Genomic DNA, 11,700 nt, shown 5'->3' with positions numbered 1-11,700 from the left:
TCCCTGCTCCGCGGGAAGCCTGCTTCTCCCTCTCCCGCTCCCACTGCTTGTGTTCCCGCTCTCACTATCTCTGTCTCTGTCAAATAAATAAATAAAACCTTTAAAAAAAAGAAAAGAAAGAAAATGAACTAGAAGCTGCTGTGTTTGAGGATTTAAGACAGTAGACATGTTGCTATACAGCAGAGTAGGAATAGACAGTTCATTTGTACACTTGTCACAGTTCTGAGAGGTGCTGTCAAGGGAAAAACTGGCTCTGAAAATGGGGGTGGGGGTGCTGAAAGCAAAGAAGAGCTTCACTCTATGGTATTGGGTTTCTGGCAGCAGCAGGAAATGTTCTATCTGCCACTTGGAGACTCCTGGCCAGTGGACTGACATTCTCTGCTGTCAGTACCCTGTGAGTGGGGGTGAAAAGCCCCCTGGAATCCTTCAGGAAAGGCAATATCCTTGTCACTTGTCAATGCCCTTGACAGCCTGTAGGACAACCTGTCAGCTAGCTGGTGGTACTAAATTAATGAACGTGGCCCTCGAAAGGAAAAAAACCCTAACAGTTTAGCACCAAATAATCAATGAAGAAACTTTCTCTCTCTCTTTTTTTTTAAGATTTTATTTATTTAACAGAGAGAGACACAGTGAGAGAGGGAACACAAGCAGAAGAAGTGGGAGAGGGAAAAGCAGGCTTCCCGCAGAGCACAGAGCCCGATGTGGGGCTCGATCCCAGAACCCTGGGATCACAACCTGAGCCGAAGGCAGACGCTTAATGACTGAGCCACCCAGACGCCCCAATGAAGAAACTTTCTTGTTTTTAAGATGTTAAAATGCGTCCATTACTAAGGTGAGCAGTATAGGAGCAGTTAGAAAGCAGTCCTCCACCCTTTCAGTACATTAAGACTTTCCATAACCAGCCAGAAGGACTTTTATTCAACATTTCATATACGATCACAGCAACAGAGAAGGGACGTCCCACAGGTTGGCTTTCCCGTACACTCACATAGGAGCAGAGGGAAGGTTTTATCTGGCCACTTACCTCCAGAAGTAAATTTAAAATAGGTTAAAACAAAAAATCTTAAGGATTTAATTTATTTAAAGCAGTCATCGTCTTATTTAAAGAAGTATGTGAATATTTTAATGTTTCTCTATCGAGCTACCTAAAAGAAATTTCAGGAATAACTCCGTAACCAATGGCAAGAAGCTGTATTTCCTCCTCAGCCCGCAGAGGCGTCCTTCATTTCGCCATGGCCCTCATTCCTGAAATTCCACCTCAATCATTCCAACACTACTCCTCTTCCAGAGATGCCACTGAATTGCAATGCATCTGTTCGCTCTGCCTTGTGGCAATTAACCAGTTAAATAGCTCCCCTGTAAAGAAAGATCTTTCTTTCAGTAAGCCAGTGTCAGATCCTCCTAGTGGCTCATTTAGTGCCAGTTGCAACCTCTTCTAGCTTGCCATCCTGCACTCGAGATGCTGGAAAACTAAGAACTCAGTTTGTTAGACTCCCTTGTAGCCACAGTTACATATATGGCCAGCTTTGGCCAAGCAAGCTTGGGAGACTTGGGAGGTGAAAAAAGTCCCGTGAGGAGGCAGCTGCCCTGCGACCCATGGCTGCTGGTGGGGCCAGCATATGATTCCTCCAGGGTTGCTGTGTGATAAGTTCCACTGACCACACTCTGGTGTCCCGGGCATCCAGGCTCTCACATGCAAGCAGCAGTGGGCGGGGGGGGGGGGTGCTGACAATCCATAGTGTGGTTGAGTGTTTCTTTAAATAAGCTGTGCCACACTTAAGCCTAGTCCCTGGCACTCTTGGAAATTCTGTAAGCTATCCTGTACTGGGAAACCAAACCCTTTCTGCTTGAAGAGCTAGAATGCTTTACTCTGTTTGCAACCATCACTTTGGTTTGCAGCTCTCGGAAGAGTCAGTGAGGGACCTGCTAAGCCTAACATACCTGGTATGCTGCCTGACACATAGTAAGTCCTCCATACATCATTGTTTACTACATTTAAAAAATAGAATATTTATGTGGGAATAGTCTTTTTTTTTAAGATTTTATTTGACAGAGAGAGAGAGAGAGAGAGAGCGCGCGCGCACGCGCGCCCAAGCAGGGGGAGGGGCAGGCAGAGGGAGAAGTAGGCTCTCTGCTCAGCAGGGAGCCTAACGCAGGACTCGATCCCAGGATGCTAGGATTATGACCTGTGTCACAGGCAAGACGCTTAACTGACTGAGCCACCCAGGCACCCCTGAAGTAGAATAGTCTTATTTAGCCTTTAGAGAAAAGTGTAGGGGGACATCCAGTGGTGGACAGGGAAAGTATACAATTGGGACACAAAGAAAAATAAAATTCCAAGAGAGGGATGGGCCAGGAATGTGCAAATGTGAGGTCCTAGTAAGTGTCAGATGAGACAATACCTAGAAATAAGACCAGTCTGATGTTCTAAAAAGAGAAAACTAACTCCAAGTTAGAATTCATGCTTTTGCAAGTAGAAGAAAACCCAACTTCAGGCTTAAACAAATAATAGATCAATTTTCCCACACAACAAACCCAGAGGTAGATTGTTGCTGGCATCCGTTTGGCTGCAAAATGATGCAAAAGGGACTCAGCTCTCCTATTGCTCTGCTGAGCTTAGCGTGTCGGCTCTTGTCCTCGCACTGGTCATCTCAAGCTTGCAGGAGGGCTGCTTCCGCTGCTCCGGAAATTCCCCCAGTTCAAGCCAATAAAAAGGGGTAGGGGACACGAGCTTTTTCCTTTGGTGCCTTTGTCTTGTTTTTCAGGAAAGAAACCCCTCACAGGTCAGTTCCACTGCCATCTCATTTGCCAGAATTGGCTCATGGATCCCCTTTAAATAAATTACTAGCCAATGGAATGAAATCATAGGAACACTTTCATTTTAATAATACATAAGTTGTGGGGCTTAGAAAGGGAAAGCAAGACACTCCTGTTTCAAAAAAGTGGACAGATAAAGGTGAACTGAAGCAATAAAGTAAGGCTATCTTTTTTCTACTTATCCACCTTGTGCACTGCCAAAGAAAGGAGCTTTTCTTATAACCTTATATAGCCTTGGCCGTCAGATCTGCTGGGAATCCAACAGTGAACTGGCAGAGAGATGAATGTAAGCCCCAGGAATGAATGAGCTGTGACTAAGATAGCATATTTGTAATAGAACCAATCCCCAAAGTGGAGACAGTATTTTAGAATGAAAGTCTAAAAGTGTGTGCATATGTGTGTGTGTTGGTTGGGAGAGCATTGATTCGTGTCTGATCCAGGATGGAATCGGTATTAGGGAATCCATTCTGATAGACAGGGACCTCAGTATAAGAGTCAATGGGTACTGGATTTTAACTTGCTTTTAAAATCATAGCGCCATTGTGGGTTCAGAGATGGCCAGGACACAGGACAAAGCTAGGGCTTCTGGGCACTGAAGTCAACTCCCTAGGAAGAAAAGAGAAAGCAAGCTAGAGCTTTGCAGGGGATCTGGTCCATCGCCAAATGGACTGGTTAATGGTAGGACTCAAATCCAGTACGCATTTAAGAAGCATCCCACTCAGTCAAATCAGACACATAAAATGTATAGTGACAGAGGGAGAAGAGGGAAAGCCCTACCTCTGAACTTTACTCTGGGCTCAGTTAAGCAGACCAACTCCAGATCCTACCCATGAGAGATGTTGGGGGTCCTGAACGAGTCAGATTGACTTTTCATTGACTTGGAGACTGCAAACCTACAGCAAGGCTGTGACACTCAGCTGTTGAAGGAAGGAAAGAGTTCCTTCAACAAATTGAGCATCCGTTATGTGCAAACCACTGTTGTTCTAAGTACTGGAGATACAATAATAGGCAAAAACAGATGTAATTCCTGCCCACATGGAACACACTGGTTCTCCCCAAACAATTGTGGGGCGGGGAGAAATAACTACTGGTCAAGGGTACAGAAATTCCAAGGCTTCAGCATCCCTTGATCTGGGAAGAAATATGAGTCCCATGAAGAAGTTAAAGGTATGCAAGATACGATTTCTGTCTTCAAGCCCTGACAGTCTAAAGGAAAAGTTTTCAACGAGGAGACTCTTCCAGGAGACTTCTAAAGAGATATAACAGCTAACACTCAGACCATGACAGCTTCAGGAAACCGGTGCCCCTGCCTCTCAGCCAGTGCTCTTACCATTTCACAAAAGCAAGGGCTGCAACTAGAGCTACCCTTACTCTAGCATAGGGCAAGCTAGTGGGAGCACCCTACAAATACCACCTGTCCCCAACCTTTACATTTTACCAGGTAGGTTTTCAGAGTCTGATATTCCTCTGGCAAACAGTGGGGATTCTCTGGTCAATGGATCATTAATGTACATCAGAAACAAGAGAGCTGGTGATAAATGTCATTAATGAGAAAACGGTCATGCAGATGTCAACATTTCCAACAGTTGTGATCGGGGCTTTGCTCTTTGTCCAAGTTACCTACCATGTGCCTGAAAATGCTTTCCTAACAGTGATTGTTTGCCTTACTAACCTGATAATTTCAATTACAAGTATGAACAGACGCATGAAAAACAGTTGAGAAATGCAAACTCACTTACACAAAACACCACTTTCTCATTCCACTTACCAGGTATCTGTTAAAGCATATGTTACCAGCACACATGTGACTTTCAGACAACGCTCAGTTTTCCAAGGTGGTAGAGATTTAACATGGGTTTTTAAAATCAACAATCCAGGGAGAAATGTACTATGTAACTAATTGTAATGCTGAATGACCAGCAAGTAGTGACACTGACCGATTTAGTTAAGTTTCCATTATGTTTTTACTGACTGCCTAGTCAGCTAACGAGGAAAGCGTTAATTATTGGCCAAATAGTCATAGATCATATGGCAAAAAAAGGAGGAAAGGAAATAAGGGTTTAGTTAATACATGACATAGACAGCCTGTCTCTGAATTAACATAAATTAATATGTAATTCAGATGTCATTGATTATTGATCAAGAATTCAACAGAGAAGATAACCAGTGTCAAATTCATATAATAAAATCATTTCCATTTCCAAGGATCAGCAGTATCTGTTAAAAGGCAAAATCTGTAGCATTAGCAATATTCCAGAAAAAAATAATCACTAAAAATGTTATAAAATATAAATTAAAATCCTTATTGAAATAACTTTTCTCACCTACTGACAAAACTTCAAAATTTGACAATATACTCAGTGAGATTTTGGGAAAACTAGGCTCTCGCACATTTCTGATGGGAATGCAAAATAGTTCAGTCTTCATAAGGGCAAATTTATCAATAGTTAACAAAGTTATAAATGTATATTCCCATTTCTAGTAGTCTATCCCAAAGATACAAATGTAAATAAACAAAAAAATTTGCTATTTTTGCTTGTATTTGCAGGACGAACCGATGAAATTCTGCGGTAACTTACTACCCACGAAGGACTAGGATGGGTGGGGCAGTGATGGAAATGAGACCTGTCTGCATGCAGTTATTTAGTCTTAACCTTGAATAATAAAAATGTTTGTATAATAATAAATTAAATTAAAATCAACATCTAGAAATTTCAAATAAGTGAAAGCAAATTAATCTAATATGTTGTATAGGATCTTGACTGAATATCCTCAGTGGGATACTCTATGGATAAAAAGAACAGCGACAAAAAAAAATCCTGAACTTCATTCTATGTTCTTATTAGTAATGATAGTAAGATTGATATTTTGATACAAATATATTTATATTGTTGGCTAAAACAAGCAATTATGCTGATAATGTTAAGAACCAGGGTTCTCAACATGAGAAAAGACATTGAAGTAAATTGAACCAAAGGTTTTATGTAAAAATCCAGTAATCAGAGGCGCCTGGGTGGCTCAGTCGGTCAAGCAGCTGGCTTTGGCTCAGGTCATGATCCCCGGGTCCTGGAATGGAGCCGTTGGGTCCTCGTTGGACACCCTGCTCATCCGGGAGCCTGCTTCTGCCCCTCCCCCCTCACGCTCACACAGGTGTGCACACGCCTTCTCTTTCTCTCTCTCTCTCTCTCAAATAAATAAAATCTTAAAAATAATCTTCCTGGTGCTATCCAATGAAAAGCTCTAGAAACAATGACAACCAGCAGCAGTGAACACTACTAAAACCTAGATCGTGGTCTTCAAATATCATTCCTCATCTACAAGAAAGTAACTAAAGCTAATAAGTGAATTTGGCAGTCATAGGATATAAGGTTCAATTTAATTTCTACATATTACTAATAAACAACTGGAAACTGAAATTTAAAATACCATTTACAGTAATATCCAAAACTGAAATACTTATTTTAACAAAATATGTACGAGACCTGTACACTGAAACCACAAAACATTGTTGACAGAAATTAAAGAAGATCTAAATAAACGGAAAGGTACACCATGCTTATAGATGGAAACAATCAATATTGTTAAAATGTCAATGCTCCCCAAGTTGGTCTATAGATTCAATGCAATTCCAATAAGAATTTCAGGAGTCTCTTTTGTAGATATTGACAAGCTAAAACTAATATGGAAATTCAAAGAACCTAACAATCATGAAAAAGAAAAACAAAGATCAAAGACTTACACTACTTCCTTTCAAAATTTCCCATAAAGCGAGCATAACAGAGATCAATGCAACAGAATAGAGTCCACAGATAGACCCGTGCATATGTGGTCAACTGATTTTCAAAAATGATGCCAAGGTAATTCAATGAAGGAAAAAAACAGTCTTTTAAACAAATGGTGTGAAAATAGGAAAAAAATGAAACTCAATTCTTACCTCACACCATACACAAAAAATTAACTCAAAATGGATTATAGACCTAAAGATAATAGCTAAAACCATAAAATTTTTAGAAAACATAGGGGAAAAAATCTTTACAACTTTGGGATGGTGAAAGATACTTTCAGACATATAAAAGCAGAAGCCTTAAAAGAAATAATTGATAATCTAGACTTTCTGAAAACATAAAACTTCTGCTCTTTGAAAAACACAAGAGGGAAATTAAATTAAATGGCAAGCCACAAACTGGGAGAAATATTCACAACACATATACCTGTCAAAAGACTTGAATTCAGAATATATATAAAAAAGAAACCTTTACAACTTAGTAATAAAAACACAACCCAACTTTTTTTAATGGGTGAAAGATGTGAACAGACACTTTCACCAAAGATATATGGTCAATCAGCACACAAAAAGATGCTCACAGTCATTAGTTATCAGTGAAATGCAAGTTAAAACCAGAATGAAATACCACTACACACCCATTAGAATAGCTAAAATTAAATACCATTTATCATTCCAAGGCACCAAGCCTAATCCGTGTGTGGGGTAGAAAATATACAAGATGAGCTTGGAACAGCTTGTTGTACCAGAAAGCAAAGATGTTATCAAAACCTAATAATGGGAACACATCAAAAAACAAAAAAACATGAGCCAGCTGGAAGGGGCTCCCATTGGTCAAGATGAGATGATTTGATCATCAAAAGAATTATGATTCCAAATGATTTTTTTTAAAAGACATCTTAAAAAAAAAAGAGTAAAGAAAATACAAGAATGTATGGATACAATGAAAGGTTGCTGGGCACCAACTAATAACTAAAGGGAAAGAAATGAGAATTTATTATTGCCTTTCTAGTATGAACAGAATTTCCTGGAAATTAAATAGCTCTAGTAGATAAGAGTTCTATGTTTGAATTAGAAAATCAACATTTTGCAACTCCTGAGAAACTTTCCAATAAAGGGAGCAGGTTGGACTCACTGATCAGTCTTAGCATCCACTAAAGGTAAGACAACAAGATATTACATGCTTTTGCATATGAGGCAATATGAAGTACACAGTGCCACCTATGAAAAAGTCTTTAAAAAACAAACTTAAAACCTCAGACCTGAATCTAATCAAGGCTGAAGTCTACAGGAAACATGGAGGACATAGGAAAAAGTTAAGTAACAGTAAGAGGAATATTCAGTCAAAACCAGAATTTGGGACTTTCTATGGGACAATTAACCTGCCTTTGTAGTCAAGTCAATAGCATTTTTTTTGACAGTTGACATTCTTTTATTAACAATCAAAAAACTTCACACAATAGGAAAATAAATGTTTCTCTAATGAATAATTAAATGAAAACTATCCAGGACCTTGTAGGATTGTTAATGCATCCCAGGTTTGATGTGTACCTTAGAAGACAGGACATCAGCTTGCCCAATCATTAGGTACGACTAAAAATGAGAAACAGTGATTTATAAAAGATTTACCTAACGGCTTTCCAAAACAGTAACTCCCCTGCTTAAATTAAAACAGGAAATAAAATTTTCATTAGACCTAGTTTTAGATGACTCACAATACACATCAATCTTAATTTTATCGTCTTAATGTTACTTTTTTAAAGGTAGTCACCAGAAAACTCAAATCTCATTTTAAGATCATGAATTTGAGGTGTGCAATAAAACTTATAATTTCTCAACATCAAAGTTTAATTATTACACAACAGTTCAAGCAGCAGATTCTACTTCAGACAGTATTTGTCTCATGCCCTGTTTTCTTGCAGCATTAATCACGTGATGGTGTTCGAAGCACATTTAAGACTAGAGCAGGCACTGCTGAGTGGTCACAAAAATCCCTCTTGGATGAACAATGAATGCTTGGTTCATTTCAGAAGAAATGGCTTTTACCTTTTCTATTATGAGAAACAGAGCTAAACAAAATCTTGAAGTCTCATTTCCTGCTGGATGATTAAAAGCTTTATCTGTAAATTGTCTTAGTCTCTTAAAATCTATCTGATGGGAGGAAAAAACAAAACCCTTAGGGAAGAACAGTGTGCTTTCCCTTGTTCTCGCAACATAAAATCAGAGCAAAAATAGAGTGCCATAGAAATTTCAACATTGAATTTTTTTGAAATCTTAAAGCTTAATAAAACTCAAAAAGTTTTATATTAATCAGTAATCTCTGCATACCTGCTAGTTCAATACAAACCAGGATCTGGCAGACTACTTGTATTCAAAATGTCATCTTTCAAAAAGGTTCTACTTTTCTAAATAGTCCATTTAAAGAGTTCACTGCCTTGCGTACACATATATGTGTGTGTGTGTATGTGGGTATACGTAAGCGGTAAGCACAGGACTCTCATTGCACTCCATGAAAGTCACTTCACTGTGCTAGATGAAGGATGGCAATCCTAGTCTCCACAAAGTGTCTTCAACCCACAGGCATACACACAGTTATCACTACTCTCATCAACGCTGCTGACAATTCAGAAAGCCTAAATACTTTCTAATTGAATTCTAAAAGAAAAGTGCCTTAATTTTTTTAAACTTCAGTCTTCAATATTGAAACTGCTAAGTTACTCCATTTTTCCATGCAAAAAAAAAAAAGAAAAGAAATAGAATCAACTTGGGGAAAAAATAATATACTAACTTGGGAAAACATCCAGTTACTAAACAGGCTTAAGAAAAAAACCTATATAGAAAAAGTATTCCCAAAGAAGGTAAAATCTATGTGTGTTGCTCACCCCAGGATTATTTGAATAAATAACAATTAGTAACCAATGAAATATTCAGTATAGAACTGTAAAATAAATTAGGAAGTGTCCAATTGATAAATTATACAGCCACCAAAAATAAGGAAAATGACATGACAATGTCAAGCCAAATTACAAAAGGCTCCCTACTACATTTAAACAGTCCCACCTGCAAGCACGAAACAGGAACACAATTTGACAGGCTATGTCACTGGATTATGGGTATTGTTTTCCTTTATTTAAAGGACTATACAACATAAAGCTCTATAGTGACCGTGCATTTTTTTTAAAAGAAAAGAAGATCAAATATGATGGAATAACTCAAAACCAAGTCTTTGAAAAGCAATGTTCCTGGGTAGGGACACGCCGTTGCCCACATCCAGAAACCAACCACCTGCCGCTCTGGGAAGACAGCACCTGACCCAGGCTGCTGCTCTGCAGAGGGATGCTTGTGAACAGGGTGGAAACATGGGGCAAGTGCCTGGCCAGAACAGTCTGTGGCCTCATTCCCAACATTCATTTTATCAACAAGGCCCAGATTTGTCCACTTTGAGCAGGTACCTAACACATACTTCTATGTTTGATGACAAACTTTCACATAAAAATCTTTTTATTTCTCCCAACAGAAAAATTCAAATGCACCACTATTTCCTTTTCATAATAGAGCAATTCTCAATTGGCAATCAAGTGATATTTTTTAAAAGACAAAATGGTGTTAACCCTGTGGAACATGTGACCAAAAATAATTAAAGGCCCATGGGTGATATCTACCACAAGTACTACTAGACAGAAGATGACTTAAAAAAAAGAGCAATTTTCAATAGAAAAACTGAACACTTCCCTTGGGAAACAAATTTAATCTTTTATCATTAAACAACTGGGCAAAGGACCAGGTTTTCTACAAGTGCAATAAGGGGCAAAAGGCTTCCCCAGAGGCCCTAAGAGGACAGGGATGAGATCTTTTCGATGGTTTTATGATGGCAATTATAACCTGCTGGCTGTTTCAGCTCTCGGAAGATGATGTTCTATCAAAAGACTAAATCATACAAAGCACTTACTATTTTCAGTTGCCCAATAACAAAATTTGAAAATAAGAAATTCATAGCATTAAGTCATGTTCATCAAATGCTTGAACAAGCTAGCAATGCTACAATAGAGCAGCTTACTGGTAGACTACGGCACTCTGCACTACTACAAAAATAGTCGTGAAAAGCTTATTTTGCTCAATGTAATGATCACGTTTTACTTTTTGCAAGCCATGTATCTCTCCCTTACATTCTCCCAGTTGATAACATTCCAAATAGCTTTTAGGTAATCCAGTCTGACATTTATATACTGAAGGTAATAAGCATGCTCCCACACATTGATTCCCAGTTGTGGAATAAGACCTGTTGTTCCTTGCAGGGGATCCTGGTTAAAACAAGCAGCAATCTGCAAGCGTCTCTGTTCTTTATTGAAACCAAGCCAACCCCAACCTGAGCCTGGGACGCCAACGGATACAGCAGTCAACTTCTCCTTAAATTTGTCGAAGGAACCAAAATCACGTTTGATGGCTTCCAGCAATTCCCCTTTGGGTTCTCCACCACCCTTAGGGCTCAGGTTTGTTCAGAAGATGGAATGATTTATATGGCCTCCGCCATTGAACTTGAGCCCAGGCTGAAGAGCTACCTGAGTTGTAATGTCACCCTTCTCCAGCGCCTCTAGATACTTCTCCTCGATGGCATTCAGGTTGTTCATATAGGTCGCGTGGTGCTTGCTGTGGTGCAGCTGCATGATCTGGGCGTTGATGTGAGGCTCCAGGGCGCCATAATGGTACGGCAAGGCGGGGAGGCTGTGCTTCTGTCTGGAAGCCAGCGACCCCAGCACCGGCACCAGCGTCCGGCTCGTGCTGCGCGCTGCCCGGGACAACATGGTGAGCTACGCCAGTAGGCTATGCAGCAGAGTTGACTGGCCACGCCGACTGCCCAGTGTACCAAGTCAGTAGCATTTTGAAGGGGGGTAGGGGTAGAGGGGGAGGGAGAAAGAGAATCTTAAGCAGGCCCCACCCTCAGCATGGAGTATAACTTAGGGCTAAGTCTCATGACCCTGAGAACATGACCTGAGCTGAAATCAAGAGTCGGACGCTTAGCCACCTGAGCCACCCAGGCACCCCTCAAAACATTCTTAAGAAACTAAAACTAAGGGTGCCTGGGTGGCTCAGATGGTTAA

General features: G+C 39.9%; 1 pseudogene; it reads right to left on the bottom strand.

The window, feature by feature from the left end:
• Nucleotides 1–9,704: 9,704 nt before the first annotated feature.
• LOC114216553 (superoxide dismutase [Mn], mitochondrial pseudogene) lies at nucleotides 9,705–11,403 on the bottom strand (annotated as a pseudogene).
• Nucleotides 11,404–11,700: the final 297 nt, after the last annotated feature.

The sequence above is a fragment of the Eumetopias jubatus genome, unplaced genomic scaffold, assembly GCF_037043125.1.
Source record: "Eumetopias jubatus isolate StellerSeaLion01/CBP00866 unplaced genomic scaffold, mEumJub1_p1.0 scaffold_8, whole genome shotgun sequence".
Lineage (NCBI taxonomy): Eukaryota > Metazoa > Chordata > Mammalia > Carnivora > Otariidae > Eumetopias > Eumetopias jubatus.
This window is presented reverse-complemented; position numbering and strand designations above follow the sequence as displayed.